This window comes from Urocitellus parryii, chromosome 3 (assembly GCF_045843805.1).
Source record: "Urocitellus parryii isolate mUroPar1 chromosome 3, mUroPar1.hap1, whole genome shotgun sequence".
In the NCBI taxonomy this organism is placed as follows: Eukaryota; Metazoa; Chordata; class Mammalia; order Rodentia; family Sciuridae; genus Urocitellus; species Urocitellus parryii.
This window is the reverse complement of record NC_135533.1, coordinates 43,961,020-43,978,109: the sequence shown is the minus strand read 5'-3', so window position 1 is coordinate 43,978,109 and position 17,090 is coordinate 43,961,020. Positions and strand designations below refer to the sequence as shown.

The window sequence follows — 17,090 nt, the reverse complement described above, 5'->3', positions numbered from 1 at the left end:
AACACTAAGTGGTACTAAGTGTGAATTCAGCAAGCAGGTAAGATCTTGTTCTTAACTATCACAGTACACTGAGTTTCCAAACAAAATTAAATGAATTATTAATATATACCACAATTGGTCATCAATTGAAAACAAACAAAAACAGGAAAAAAAGTACCAAAAACAAAAACAAAAACAAACATCTTCAATGAACTACTGAATGGGAAGGTGGTCTGTAGAGAGATTATGGAACCCCTGGGGCAGGAAATCAGAAAACGAATTCACCATGTTTGAAGAAATTTCTCTAAGAATCTCCATTTTGAAATTTTGAGTTTTTCAGAAAAAAAAAGAAAGAAAATTCAGTCACAGTTCAGGCCTGAAAGAGGGGAGTGGCTACAGATAAAGGCAGGGATCCCCTACCCTGTTTTTATTTTTATTTTTTCTTTATTAAATAATTGACAAAGAAGCATCTACTTTGAAAACTATGATGTCAAACAATTTTTCTTACAAAGACAAATATGAGAATTGTACTTAGGAAGCAGAAAAAATAAATAAGAAAAAAAACAGTACCTCCAATATACAAACCAAGAATATTCAGAGATCTAGTTTATCCTTGGCATTGATGGGACACACAGATGAGAACTTAAACAGTCAGAAGCTAATGGTCAATTTTCAGTTTACTGAGAACCCTTGGATTCAATGGCATTACCTTCCCTTACTTCCCAGTGTGTTCAAGGATAAAGTTAAATGACCTATGACTGATACTGGCATAAATTCCCAGCAGCTATTCAGTTATTTAGAAGTTGCTGATCACTAGAATGTGGATTATCTCACCCACTTCCCTCTCTCATTCTCAACTACTGACTATTTCTTTAAGTATTTACCCTTCACCCTGAGAGAAATATACCAAAATGGAGCAAGTTCATGGAGTTATCTTCTGATCTCCAGATGGCTGATGTGTACCAGGTGAGAAGTTCAGTCAATCAATGGATGGACACTTCTAAAACACTGTTTAACTTCGTTCATGTAGAAAGCTGTGCATAACTAATATGTTGTTCAATCAGATTTTAGGAAGTCCTCTTATCCTCAATCATCGTTCATTATTTTGAATCCCTATTAAAAACCAAACTAAATAATAAGAGAAAAAATTGAGCAATTACTAGTTATTTAACAGTGATTTAAAAAAAAATATGAGGCAATCTTTGTTCTCTATGGCTCATTTATCCATTATATTAGTTTAATAGAATTACCCAGTTAGATTTTAAGGAAAACTAGCTTTAACAATGCTCCTTTCAAAGATCGTAAATTCAAAAGCACTCCATATTTAGAGATTATTCTGTTTTGTATAAACATCACAATTTTGATAATTTAAAGTTCGATAGAGGAAGTCAATAAATATGTCTGAAAACCAAACCTTATATATAATAAGTAATGAAGAACCAAGGATGGGTGTGGTTAGTTGGGAAAAGAGAAAATGAATCAAAGAAGTAGCAGTCTTCTTTAAATATTTGAATGCCAATTTCATTCATACAATGATTATCTATAATAATTTCAAAATGGGCACAGGATCTGAAAAGCTATTTCTCTAAAAGATATATAGATGTCCAAAAAGTATTTAAAAAAATGTACATTCATCATGACACATTAATAAAATGTAAATCAAAACTACAATGAGATAACATTGCAACCAAGTTAAAATGAGGTACATACACTATGGAATATTATTTATTCATAAAAAATAATGTAGCCCTGTCAGTTGTGACAACAGAGGTGATACCAAAGAACATAATGTTAAGTAAGACAAGCACAGAAAGAAAAATACTGTGTGTTCAACTGACAGTTGGAGGATGAAAAGTTGAATCCATGGAAGTTGAGTAGCATGGCGGTCGCTTGAAACTAGGAAGGGAAAGGCGGGGTTGGAACAGGTACAGTTATATAGGAAGAATGAGTTCTAGTGTCCTGTAGCACCGTAGGGTGATTATCATTCAGAACAATTTCTTATATATTTTGTAAAGAATTAGAAAAAGTGAAGCTCAAAACTTCCCAACAGAAACAAATGATAAATGCTTAAGGAGAGGAAATGCTAACTACTCTGATTTGATTATTGCACATTGTATAAAATTATGAAATTATTGCAGTTATTATGCAATAAATATATAAAATGATTGTGTGTTAATTAAAAACAAGTAAAAAAGAAAATGATAAACAGTCATACCACAAAACACCTCAAGTGAACTGCTGAATGAGAAGGTGGTCTGCAGGGAGCCTGCAGAACCCCTGGGGCAGGAGATCATGAAAGGAATTCACTCCTTTTGAAGGAACTTCTCTAGGAATCTCAATTTTGAATTTTTCAGAAAAAGAAATAAAGCTCAGTTATAGTTTAGTCCTGAAAGAAGGAAGTGGCTGCAGATACAAAGGCAGGAAGGTGCCCTGATTCTTTCTTCCCTATACAAGGAAAGCCATAAGCCACTGGAGAAAAAGTCACAAAACCACTTGTTCCAACAAAAGAACAAAATACAATGTGATTCTTGGAAGAAAAAAAATGAAAAAAGAAAAATCTCTCTATTCTATTTTTGAAGAAGGAGCAGGGAAATGTCCTGCTTCCAGGCCATTATGAGCTTCATCCTACTACAGAAGGAACTTGTTGTAGGACTTCGCCAAAGGCACAAGTGGACATTTGGCTATTTTTGAAAAGGGGAATTGTTAATGAGAAGGCTTCCTTATGGACATACAGAGACATGGAGCCTAAGTAAGACTGAGGAACAATCAGGAAAACAAAGGAGTCCCTTCCTTTTGCCCCTGGTACCTGAATGTTAATAAAATCATTTGCCCTAAAGAACTGAACAGACACTTCTCAAAAGAAGAAACACAAATGGTTAACAAATAAATTTTAAAAATGTTCAACATCTTCAGCAATCAAGGGAATGCAGATCGAAAGTACACTGATATTTCATCTCCAATTAGAATGACAATTATCAAAAATGCAAATAATAACATTCTGTCAAGATGTGTGGGGGAAAGTACAGTTGTACACTTTCAATGGGACCGAAGACCAGTACAACCACTCTGGAAAACAGTTTTGAGATTCCTCAAATAACGGGGGAATGGACTCATGACATGATCCAGCTATCCCATTCTTTGATATGTAACAAAAAGAACTAAAATCAGCATACTGTAGTAATACAGCAATTTTTATAGCATCAAAATTCACAATAACCAAATTTTGAAACCAGATCAGATGCCTGTCAATAGATGAATAGATAAAGAAAATGTGGACAATACATACACTGCAGTTTTACTCAGCCATAAAGAAAAATGATAGTATGGCATTTGCGAGTAAGTGCATGTAATTGAAGAACATTTTCTCATAGACAGATGCCAAAGTCTTGGCTGGGCACTGAATCATGAGCCACCACACAGCTTTGTAGGTTCAAACAGCAATTCTTTATTCCCGATCTCACACCAGCCTCCACACACGCTCAGGGGAAATTCAATATGCCGCTGCCCCCAAATCACCTACTCCATGAGGCTTTTTCCAAATCCCATTTGAATCTCACGAGAACTCCACAGGAACAAGCAGCAGGAACACCCTAATCCCAGCAGCAATGATCTTCAACCTCCAGCTTCCCTAAAACCCCTATTGTCTTAAACCGGGAACACCCTAAACCCAAGGACAGGGATACTTCCTCAAACCTGCAGGATACTTCCTCAAACCTGGATCCACCCTCGATCACCTTGAGCAGGGTCATCTTACTAAAGCATACATGCAATGTCCCATGGAATGTCCTCTAAGCAGCATGGGGTACGCTGGCAAGGAGATTTTGATGCATCATTCCTACTTGGTAATGGCCCTCAGCAGACAGAAGCTAAAGCAAAATAGGGGACGCGGGGGAGGCAGTGGATTGAAAATCATAAAGATATAGGGGAGGTCAGTGGAATGGAAGAAGGATACTGAGAGTGAGGGAGGGAGGATGGAAAAGGATAAGAAATGCAAAATGGATTAAAAACAATAAAAGGCTGTGTGCATGTATAAGTATACCACAGTGAATCTAATTTTTATGTATATCTATAAAGCATAAATAAAAAAAAAAACACTAAATAAATGAGTGAAAGACCAGTAGAGTAAGTAAAGGAAGATTAAGGGGAGGGACAGGAAAGGTAGCAGGCCTAACATGGAGTAGATCAAATTCTATGCATGTATGATTCTGTCAAAATGAACCCAACTATTATGTATAAATATAATGCACTTATACAAGAAAAAAAATGTCCTCCATGGTATCATAAAGGTTGTTTACCATCAATGTCTATTATGGTTTAGATATTAGGTATCCCCAAAAAACTAATGTGTGAGAAAATGCAAGAAACTTTAGAAGTGAAATAATTGGGTTATGAGAGGCTTAAACTACAGTGCATTAATCCCCTGATAGGGATTAACTGGGTGGTAACTGTAGGCAAGTAGAGTATAGCTGGAGGAGGTGAGTCATTGGGGGCATACCTTTGAGGTACATTTCATCTCTGAAGAGTGGAGCTCTCTCTCTCTCTGTTTCTTGGTGACCAAGTCCTGACCAGCTTTCCTCTGCCATATTATTCCACCATGTTTTTCTGCTTCACCTCTGGCCCCAAGGAATGGAAACAATTACTTATGGACTGAGACCTCTGAAACCATAAGCCGCAAATAAACTTTTACTACTTTAAAATTGCTCTTGTCAGGTCTTATTGGTCACAGTAGCAAAACAGCTGAATAAAATGATGCCCTTTAGTTGAAACTAGTGAAAAGATATTATTTATTGAAATATGTATGGAAGGGCTGGGGATGTGGCTCAAGCGGTAGCACGCTGGCCTGGCATGCGTGCGGCCCAGGTTCGATCCTCAGCACCACATACCAACAAAGATATTGTGTCCGCCGAGAACTAAAAAATAAATATTAAAAAAAAATTCTCTCTCTCTCTCTCTCTCTCTCTCTCTCTCTCTCTCTCTCTCTCTCCCCTTTCTCACTCTCTCTTAAAAAAAAAAAGAAATATGTATGGAAGGTAAGACAAATCATTATGGATGAATTCAGATTGTACTACTCAATTAAATGCTAAAAAAAATATTCTTTTACTTTGATAAGAAAAAATTTTGATATTGTTTAAGCTACCATCAAGTAAATTTTAATTTTATTCTATTAATCCTAATGAATTTCCCACTCCTAGCCTAAATTGTTATAGAAATAAATAATCTTCATGCTTGCTAAGTTTGGGATTATATTTGACTCTCCAACTAAATACTTAATTCTAAAGAGCATCTTATTTCTTTCAGAAAAAAAAATTCAAGCAATTGTGATAATCCTTGGTCTATTTAGTAACAGACTCAGTGAAATGTCAAGGGCATCCTTGCTCAGGCCTCTTCTTAATTTCTTCTCAAGTAAAGACTTTTTAAGGTCAGTCAGTATTACAAACTGAATCTTGTGCTGTACATTTCCTTATGACAGTTTTCATAGTTTCAGACACTGTCTGCAGTTTAATCCACAAGAAGGATCAAGGGGTCCTTTCAGACCACTAGAATATACATCCAGCCAGTCAAGTCCTCTAGTACTGTGAACTCACTGTTTTGGCTTTTAAGTTCCCATTGTTCCTTTTCTTTGTGCCTTTAATAACTCCTTTTATATCACTGAACTCAAATCTGAAACTTAACATCCTATGATTCCAGCTATCAGACTTTAAAAATATAATGTCTGAAGATGACATTTTAGTCTTTGTATTATAGAATCTATATTACTTTTCATGTTTAAATTGCGACTGGTCATTAAAATACAGGGTATAGGAAAAAAAATTGACCACCTATGTATTTGAAAATAAATTTACTCTGGTCAATTACAAGTAAACACAAATACTAAGTAACTATAATAATTTTTTTATGTTTTATTTTTTAAATTGTTTTTTCTTGATATATTATCCTCAAATCTTCTATATGACTAAATAATTTCAATTATAAAATCTTTTGAAGGAGAAACATTTTAAGCTAGAAAATACAGAAAATAGCAATTTTTCCTTTGTAGACTTACAGCATTAGTGCATCTTCATGGTTAAACTCAGTGTTCAAACTATTTACCTCAGGTAAGGTTGGCAGAACTATTTTTATAGATGATTTACATTCTTATCTTTAAATGTATTTAAACTTTAAACATTTTTTTATGGGGGGGTGGGACCAGAGATTGAACTCAGGGGCATTCAATCACTGAGCCACATTACCAGCCCTATTTTTTTTTATTTTATTTAGAGACAGGGTCTCACAGAGTTTCTTAGCCCCTCCCCATTTCTGAGGCTAACTTCAAACTCATGATCCTCCTGTCTTAGCTTCTTGGGCTGCTGGGATCACAGGTCTGCACTATACCACCTGGCTCAACATTTAAAAACCATGATTTTACTAAAAGTTAGTTGTTTTATTTAACTATGGATATGGGTTTTAGACATAAGAAAATGACAAAAACAATTAAATAAAAGTGCATGTTTTCTTAAATAGGCAAACCAATGTTTCAAAGTATTCACTGTTTTCTTTATATATTTCTAATAGAGAAATGAAAGAAATTAGGAAGGGTATTTAAGGCATTTTGATAGCATTTTATTTACATTTACTTCCTAGTACTTAAATGCTTGTGAAGTAATTGACTAAGTGAAAGAAACTGTCTAAAGTGCTTTACTGGTAAAAAAATTATCCTGGGTTAACTGCCTCAACACACACTGAATTTCATTGGAAATTCTATAGTCTTTTGAGGCTTCTTGTGCTAAACCGTAATTAGATTTCACCTCTTGAGATTTACTTTAATATGGTTCTGATGATCACTTGATGGCCAATGTTAATATGTTCTATGATCATCCCTTAAAAATAGCTCTCCTTCAAATATGTAGTCTTAGTTCACTCTCTCCAATTATAGCCTTTGCATTACACATCCTTAGATCTTTAACTAGAGATCTGGGGTAATACTCCTCCTCCTGAAGAAATAGGTATATCTATATCCAAGGAATTTTTGTGATAAATGTACTCTGTGTGCCCTGATTTTATGGAAAGAGTTCTAGGTTTCACGTTAATGGCCTACACTTGAAATAGATGCTGCTCTGTGATATTATTTAATTTCACATACCTGGGAATTTGAATAGTTACAAACATCAAATGTGAATAATTTAAGAGAGACAGGTTTTACATATTGGTTATAAAATTCACCTATAAGACTGCAAAGAAAATTTTCATTTAAGAAGTAATCAAAATTCAAATGCTTACACTTGTACAATTTAAGCAATGAAAATTAATGATATTTGAATTTTAAAACTTTGAATAATGATTAATCACAGCTATCAAATTCTCTTTTCTAAGATGTAGCCCCATAAAAAGATACTCTTACACCAAGTTTATATCTTGTAAACATTACAGAATCTAACACATATCAGTGGAATGTCTTTCTGTGTGTGGTTTAAGATAAAATTGAGGCCTCTAAATCCATAAGGAATACAAATTCAGGAAACCCACTCACCAGCATGAAACTTTTCAATTAAACGTTAGAAATACTTAAAAGTATTCAATTGTAAAATAAATAAATCTACAAATTTACAAATTTGTAGACTTACTTTATGCATTCTACTTTATGTATTAAATAAGATAAAATAAGTGTTACATGTTTTAATGAGAATTCTCCAAAGGAAAAAAAAAAACTAATTGAATGTATGTAATTAGTTATAAGAAGGGACTTCTTAGATTGGGTCACATCATAAGAGACTGGATAGTCCCATAGTGGCTATCTGTAGGCTGAAGAGCCAGGGAAATGAGTAGCTGCTTAAGCCAAGAAGGTGAAAGCCTCAGGCTGAGTCTGAAGAACTGAAAGTCCCCTGGAAAAGTCACTGGTAAAAGTCTAAATTTCAATAGCTAAAGAATCAGAAGTCTGATGGCCAGGGGCAGCATCGGCAGCAAAAACCAACCAACCAACCAAACCACTCAGGAAGAGGTTGAATGTGTGCATAAGAATCCCCCTTCTGCTCTTTCTTTCCACACAGGCTCTCAGCCTACTGGAAGGTGCCATTCCTGTTCAAGGCACTCCCTTACTTCAGATTGCTGACACATAGATGCCAATCCAGAGACACACCCAGGGTGTTTTACTGCTTTCTAGATGTCCCTCAATCTAATCAAGTTTACAATCCAAATTAAACATCATTTTGCCATGCATTACTGTAGAGATATATGAAATCATTGTTGCTCAAAGTAAAATAATTGGTGTAAAAATACCAGAGAATTCAGACAGCTTGATAAATAGAGCTTCCTGTCTGGATCTTTATGTCATTAATATTTTTATTTAAGTGTTGGACCAATTTATATCTCTTTGCTAGATTCCACCTGCATCTATGATTTTAGTTTATGCCCTTGATAATTCATTCAGAAAATACTTAGTGAACATTGATTACACTCAGAAAAAAATAAACTTGTCATCTATATCCTTTCTTCATGTATCTTTTAGTTGTTTCTCCTATTGCTAATGCCAGTGACTATTTTCATGTTTACATAGAAAGATTACCACTAGTCTTTTAAATCTGATATATTTCTAACTCAAAGAACATCCACCTATTCATGTACTCTGCTCTGTGTTTTACTTTCTTTCTTTTTTCTTTTTTTAATATCAGGGATTGAACCCAGGGATGCTTAAATACTGAGCCACATACCAGTCCTTTTTTAAAGGGATTTTATCTAGAAACAGGGTCTCACTGAGTTGCTTAGAGCCTTGCTAAATTGCTGAGGCTGGATTTGAGCTCACAATCCTCCTGGCTCCTGCCTCTGCTTCTAGAGCCTCTGGGATTACAGGTTTGTGCCAGCGTGCCAGGTCCCTGCTCTACTTTCTTATATTCAGATTTAAAATTTTCTCTTTAGAAAAGCTAACTTAAAACAGACACTTATACATACAGAGATTCATAATGAATTTCAAAGAAAAGAACAGAAATAATTCAAAGTGAAGTCAAAAGCAATATACATCTATAGAACATTATTCACCATCTATATTATACACAGAATATTACATATATGTATAAAATATTACTTAGTTGGGGGACCCTGATGATCTCTAATGCCTTTGTCAAAGTTTTCCCATAAGAATCATTGTGTAATTTTTATAAGATGTCCTCAGTACACACATAAGTCTTTCTCTTGAGAGATATACCAACCTGAAATTAAAAAAGTGTCACTCTTCAGCCAAGTTAGTATCATTTAAGCTCAAGTAAAGAGTTAAGTCCAGTATTTGTCAATATATAAGATTTTTTGGTACAAAGATGCTCAATAAAGGCCTGCAGCCTAAGAAATGGGAGGCAGCAGCAACATTTTGAGAGAACAAGAGATTGCATTGACTAAGAATCTATTTAAACAAGCGGCTATTACACTCATTAGCATTCCATTTCATAGATCTTTAGGGTCTTTTTCACTTTGTTCAAATAACTAGATATATTGTGTGAGTCAGATTTGCATAGTTGTGACCAAAATACCTGACAACAACATAGACAAGAAAAATTTTATTTGGGGCTCATGGTTTCAGAAATTCAGTCCATGGTCAACCCACTCCATAATCTGGACTGGAGGAGAGGCAGCACATCATGGGCAAAAGGGCATGGTGGAAGACAACTGTTGTGCTCATACTGACCAGTAAGCAGAGAAAGAAAGAAGGAGGAACCAGGACATGCACCAAGTGACTTGACCCCTCCAACCATATCCCATCTACTTTACTTATTTCAGAGATTAATCCATCAAATTACTTAGTCCAATGATAAGGTTGCCACTCTCATAAACAGTAATTTTAACTCCTGTATTAACTTGGGAGCTTTAGGGAGACCCCACATATGCAAACCCTCTTTTATGTCTTATTTACTTTTAATTGGAAACAGAAATACATTGTACTACATCAGCTTAATAAATGTATCCTTCAGTATTTAATCCAGGGATTATATAAATTCACATAATTTGCAAAACATGAAAAAGAAAATGAAAAAAAATCATTGTTAAATTCTATTCAGGTTCCACAAAATATGATGAAAACTATTAATAAATTTACCCAGAAACATTAAGAATATTAAATTAAAATCAAGTAATATGTATAAATGTTTAAGAGTAAAATGTTTAAGGTCTATATTATTCATGTTGATAACATTGGTCCAAGAAGATAAACAAGCAAATGACATGGAAAGACAATTTATGAAAAAGAAAATATGATTCATAAAGAAATACAACTTAAAAAAATTCTGCCTTTTATCAAAGAATTTTTCACTGTTGAAGATCTTTAGTTCCTGTGTTCACAGAAGTTCAATACAAAATGAGACATGAGTGTTTGTGAAAAATTGATAAAGAAAGTGTATTTCTAAAATGCAAAGTGTCTCAGATGTTATTTATATTTTGTTTCTGCCTCACATCATATATTCATTATATCGAGGTAATTGAATTTAGTTCTGTATTAATTCCCTTAAAATGTATTGTCTTTATATTCCTTAATTTCTATAACAACAATATAGATTTGGCTTACAGTCATTTTGTAAAAATGAAACAAAAATATTGGAATGACATTTTTAAGAACTATGAAAAAAAAAACATTTGATTATTTTGATTCCTTTGCTTTCAATATGACTGTGCCAATTGAGCTCATAGCCATATTCTCTCTCAGATTGCCCATAGATTATTCTCTGATGGTTCACAGAGAAAGCAAATCGATATCATATTCTGTGCATTTTGCATAATCATTGCATATATTAACATTTGCTATCTGTGAAATCTGCATCTTCTGCATATAGTCTTTTTTATGCTATAGTTTTTCTTATTTGTATTTTATTTTAGCTTTCTCTGATAGGAGTTCCATTAAGAGACAAAACAAAAACTTGGCAGAATCATTTTTAAAATTTGATCATCAGAAATTAAAACCAGACAAAATATTTACTATGGGTGATGACTCTGAGGATAGGCACTACTCCAGTTGCTGGAAATACAATGTTGATAAAGACTCTGCCTGTAACAATCTTAAAATATATTGAGTAGAAAATAGACAAGTGAAAGTAAAATGCAGTAAGATGAAGAATGACAATAAAAGTACTATGTAAAAGAAGGAGTGACAAGACTATGCAGGAAGGACTATTTCAGAAAAATGAAGGTGAGAAGACACTTCATTGGAATCTTGCAAGGAACTTCATATGGATGATCAATGATGATGGCTTCTATTTTGCCATCATCTTTTAGATTTTGATTTAATCAATTACTTCTAAAATATGCATATTTGGGAGTAATTTTCTTCTACAAACCTCAGCTATCTTTAAAAAATAAGAATATGCCTGTGGCAGTCTCTACTCAGAAAACAAGTAAGTGTTAGTCATGGGTGTGTGAGACTTGATGTACAGCTTGATAAACGATCCAGTTTAATCAATAACACCATTTAGAAATATAAATGTCATTTTAAAAAACTTTTAATACCAGAACTAACTGCACTGGCCATAGTCATGGAGAGTTCAAGGATCGGTCAGCATTAAATACTAGCAGAATAATAAAATGAGTGATAAAATTTCTAAATAAAATTTCTTCTAAAAGTGAACTCATAGAAATAACTATGTAAGTTGCAAAAAGTCCTATAAAATATTAATTTTCTGAAATACTTAGAAGTATGCATTAAAAAAATACTGAAATCCAGGCTTCTGTTTTACCAATGATTAATAAACTGGTCAAAACTTCCACAAACGTTTGTCACTGAAAGATTGAAAACAGAATTGTAAGATGTCACTTATGGGTCTCACAGTGAGTGCCTGAAATGCCTTACTCTTTTTTAAGAGTCATACTTACAAAAAAAAAAAAAAAAAAAAAAAAAAAACTACCTGGAAATAGCTTCCAAACTGTTGTGAGAAAAGATAAAGCACATTTATTTGACAATTACATATAAAATGAAGCAGCAGAGTATAAGCAGCAAAAATTATTAAATCAGCAATAAATAAGAGAATGTAAAGAATATGAAAAAGGTGGAAAAATACAGAAAATTTAAAAGTAGAGTACAGCATTGACAACTGCTGGACATCCTTGTTCCATAGCCTTATTTTAATCTATGGTTTATAACAGAGAGACAAATTCATTGACAATATGCTTTGTATACTACTTTTGGGGGAATATTGAGATAGATAGTTTGCTTTTGATAGATTTCAACTCTAATAGTAAGATGTCCCAAAATTTTTTAAATTTGTAGGGGAAAGTCCATTTAATTTCCAAATCTCATCATAATTCAAACTCTCAGAAAAAAATCTGCATAAAATTCTGATATTAATTATTTGGTAAATTATGTTATAGTAAGCTATGATGTAGAAATTTCTCATGCATATAGGAATTTTTCAAAACGTTCATAATCATGCAAATAGAAATTTTCTGTCATGTCAAACCCTTTTAATGTGTATTTTCTCTTTGAGATAACATCAACTAATTTTTAAAATGCTTCCATTAGTTAAGTTACAAACCCAGTGACTAAGTTGCATAAAACCTAATACAATGTTCATGAAGAGTTTCCTAGGTCTAGAATATATTGCATTTTCAGGAAAGATTACTTTAGCATCTTTCAACAAATAACTTGGTACTATAGTAATTTGCAGTCCTTAGCATAAGAGTGTAGCTTTTTCTTTTTTCTTTATTTTGTTTATACTATGGATCAAACCTAGGACCTCACATATGCTAGACAGTTACTCTACCACTGAGCTGCATCCCCTGCCATAAGTAGTTTTTATTACCTTTACTTATTCTGTAAGATCTCCTCCAAAATCAAAGCTTACTAGTATCATTAGCAATCAAAATGAAACTCTTTACTAAATAAATTTAATGAATAGTCATCCAACTATACTCCCTAAAAATATTGTGCCCTTTACAATCAAATTATTCTTTCTGAAATGAAAAATATTTAAGTTATTTTATTTTGCTTAAGTATTGCATTATATAGTCCTTCATTTCATTCAAATGAAAGAAATCATTGCACCTTCATTTTGAATAACACCACTTTTCCCTAAATAAATATTTATTTACTAGATGTTTTAAAAATATTATGGTTCAATGTTTTTCCTAAAGAAAGTGAAAATACATATTTTAAAGTTTTGAGAGTATGCCAAATACATAAAATGTTCCCAATTTATTTATTCCCCCAGCAATATTTCTGTATGACATATCAACCATGATTTCAGTTTCTTTTTCTGACAAATATTTTCTTTATGACCCTACAATATATTGCTTGATATATCATGTGAGCACCTTGCATTCCCTTTGGTCATATTTTAGTATATGCTCATAATAGGTACGCAGTGGGCTCTTGATATTTACCCGACTGATTTAAAATCATATGTCCACATAAAACTTCCTGATGGATGGTTATAGTAGCTTTGTTTAAAATTGACAAAACTAGAAATGAACCAACATGCTGTTCAATATGTGAATAGATGTCAGTGGAGATATACCCATATCATAGAAAATATGCAGCATTATCAAGGAATGATTTATCAAGCCACAGAAAAATATAGATGAATATTTCTAAGTGCAAAAAGCCATTCTGAAAGTTCAGATACTGTATAATTCCAATTATATGACATTCTTGAAAAGGAAAAGTTAAAGATATCAAAACAGATTAGTAACAGCAAGGGTTCAGGAGGGAGGTGAGGGTTGAACAGGGATTTTAGAGCAAGAATATATATCTAAGTGATGCTGTGATTGTGGACAGATGAAACAAAAAGAATACTCAACCATAACTCATGCAAATATTAAGAAATCATTTGCAACACCATCAGATCATAGAATATAATACAGACTGTGACAGAAATATCTCACTCTGTTACAAATGTTTAAAAGTAATCAATATCATTGAAGGGAATAGAAGGAAAAGCCGACCTAAATAACTTTGTTTTTTTTTTTTTATTGGTCGTTCATAACATTACATAGTTCTTAATACATCATATTACACGGTTTGATTCACGTGGATTATGAACTCCCCCTTTTACCCCGTATACAAATTGCTGTATCACATCAGTTTCCCTTCCATTGATTGACATATTGCCTTTCTAGTGTCTGATGTATTCTGATGTCTGTCCTATTCTCTACTATCCCCCCTCCCCTCCCCTCCCCTCCCCTCCCCTCCCCTCCCCTTTTCTCTCTCTACCCCTTCTACTGTAAATCATTTCTTCCATTTGTATTATCTTGTCTTACCCCTCCTTTCCTCTTGTATGACATTTTGTATATCCCTGAGGATCGCCTTCCATTTCCATGCAATTTCCCTTCTCACTCCCTTTCCCTCCCACCTCTCATCCCTGTTTAATGTAAATCTTCTTCTCAAGCTCTTCGTCCCTACCCTGTCCTTGTTTACTCTCCTTATATCAAAGGAGTCATTTGGTATTTGTTTTTTAAAGATTGACTAGCTTCACTTAGCATAATCTGCTCTAATGCCATCCATTTCCCTCCAAATTCTATGATTTTGTCATTTTTTAATGCAGAATAATACTCCATAGTATATAAATGCCACATTTTTTTTATCCATTCATCTATTGAAGGGCATCTAGGCTGGTTCCACAGTCTTGCTATCGTGAATTGAGCTGCTATGAACATCGATGTAGCAGTGTCCCTGTAGCATGCTCTTGTTAGGGCTTTAGGGAATAGACCGAGAAGGGGAATAGCTGGGTCGAATGGTGGTTCCATTCCCAGCTTTCCGAGAAATCTCCATACTGCTTTCCAAATTGGCTGCACCAGACTTCAAACTATACTACAGAGCAATAGTAACAAAAACAGCATGGTACTGGTACCAAAACAGGCGGGTGGACCAATGGTACAGAATAGAGGACACAGTAACCAATCCACAAAACTACAACTATCTTATTTTTGATAAAGGGGCTAAAAGCATGCAATGGAGGAAGGATAGCATCTTCAACAAATGGTGCTGGGAAAACTGGAAATCCATTTGCACCAAAATGAATCTGAATCCCTATCTCTCGCCGTGCACAAAAGTTAACTCAAAATGGATCAAGGAGCTTGATATTAAATCAGAGACATGGCATCTGATAGAAGAAAAAGTTGGTTATGATCTACACGCTGTGGGATCGGGCTCCAAATTCCTCAATAGGACACCCATAGCGCTAGAGTTAACAACTAGAATCAACAAATGGGACTTACTCAAACTAAAAAGTTTTTTCTCAGCAAAAGAAACAATAAGAGAGATAAACAGGGAGCCTACATCCTGGGAACAAATCTTTACTCCACACACTTCAGATAGAGCCCTAATAACCAGAATATACAAAGAACTCAAAAAATTAGACAATAAGATAACAAATAACCCAATCAATAAATGGGCCAAGGACCTGAACAGACACTTCTCAGAGGAGGACATACAATCAATCAACACGTACATGAAAAAATGCTCACCATCGCTAGCAGTCAGAGAAATGCAAATCAAAACTACCCTAAGATACCATCTCACTCCAGTAAGACTGGCAGCCATTAGGAAGTCAAACAACAATAAGTGCTGGAGAGGATGCGGGGAAAAGGGCACTCCTAAATAACTTTGGAAAGGAGTGCAAAGTGTGTATGATTACAACTAAAGAAACTATGTACAAGAAAGTTGTTCTGCTTAATAAAGTTAATTTTATTATTCCATGAGGATTCACACTAACAACTCTGACACTGTTATACATATCAGAATTAACAGCTAAATTGATGATTGGTGGCAGGAGCCCAGTTTCCCTCTGTTTCTTATAGAAAAGAAAGGGAAAGAGTCTACATCATCCAGTGATGATAGATTTATGGATTTCAGCTGAGTACATTGGTACGCTTACAATAACATTAATATATACACAAATTAATGCATACACACACACACACACACACACACACACGTGTGTGTGTGTGTGTGTGTTTTGCCAAAGCTGTTATTTATTCAGGTGTCCCCTTGTCCTATTGGTTGATAGGTTGAGATGGACTAAAAGAGAAGTCACCCAATAGCAAGGAGCACACTTAGTACTAAGATCCTTGTTTCTAATTTATTCTCCAACAAAAGGAAACAGAAATCCTGAGTGTGTCTGTTTGCAACACTGGGGCATTAGGTATTAAAAAGAGGCTAGAATAATGTCTTATAATATCAGAAAGTAAGGGGGTATTAAATATAAAATATAATGATGTAGCTACATTGGAAAGACAAATGAACCATCTCAGTTACCAATGGCCCAAACTAGAACAATTTGAATAAAAATAAGTAAAGTATGTTGGATTATAACCCAAAGTATAAAATACAATCTAACAGACCATAAGGATAGGAAGAAAAGGGAAGGGGAGGGAGGGAAGTAAGGGGAAGAAAGAAGACAGGGAGAAAGAGAGAGAAAAAGAGGAGGGGAGAAAACAGGAATGGAAGAAAAGAGGAAAGTGAGAGAGAACAAATAGCCAGGTTTCTCATACAAATGAATCATAAATAATATACACAGATAATCCAATCTGACAAAGTTGAACACATTTCTATCTTAAATGTAGACAGTGTAGTGATTTTCTCCAAAACTACACAGTATGGAGGGAGGAAGAAAATAATAATTTTATTTTAAGGAAACCTAATAAACATCACTTAGCACATATGGAAGACTAACATCTCCAGTGATTTCTTGCCATGTATATAACGTGTACCATTGATATAATGTAAGAACCACACATTGCCCATATTAGTCAGTTTTGTGTCACTGACCAAAACACCTGGCAAGAGCCTCTTACAAGAGGAAAAATTGACCTTGGCTTAAGGATTCAGAGATTTAATTGGCCATGGTTGGCCATGTTCATTGTTCTGAACCCAAAGTGAGGCAAAACATAATGGCCCAACCTTATGGCAGAGGAACACTGTGATCAAAAGGGGAAAGTCTCATTCACGTGCATGGGTGGTGGAATTTGAGTTTCCTCTGTGTGATATGGGCTGGCTGCGAAATAAAGCTAAGAAAAAAATAAAGTGGTGAAAAAATAATACTACACAGAAAGTAATTTTGAAAAGCTGGGGTGGGACAGCTCTTTGTCCTTAGAGGTCAAGCTTCCATACTGTGAAGAAAAAGAGAGAGAGCCCGTTTTTGCTTTATTGTATATGAGGGAAACTTAAT

General features: G+C 34.3%; 1 pseudogene; it reads right to left on the bottom strand.

The window, feature by feature from the left end:
• The window catches only part of LOC113182717 (phosphatidylinositol N-acetylglucosaminyltransferase subunit C-like), a 181,361-nt pseudogene that overhangs the window by 81,632 nt on the left and 82,639 nt on the right, over positions 1-17,090 (bottom strand).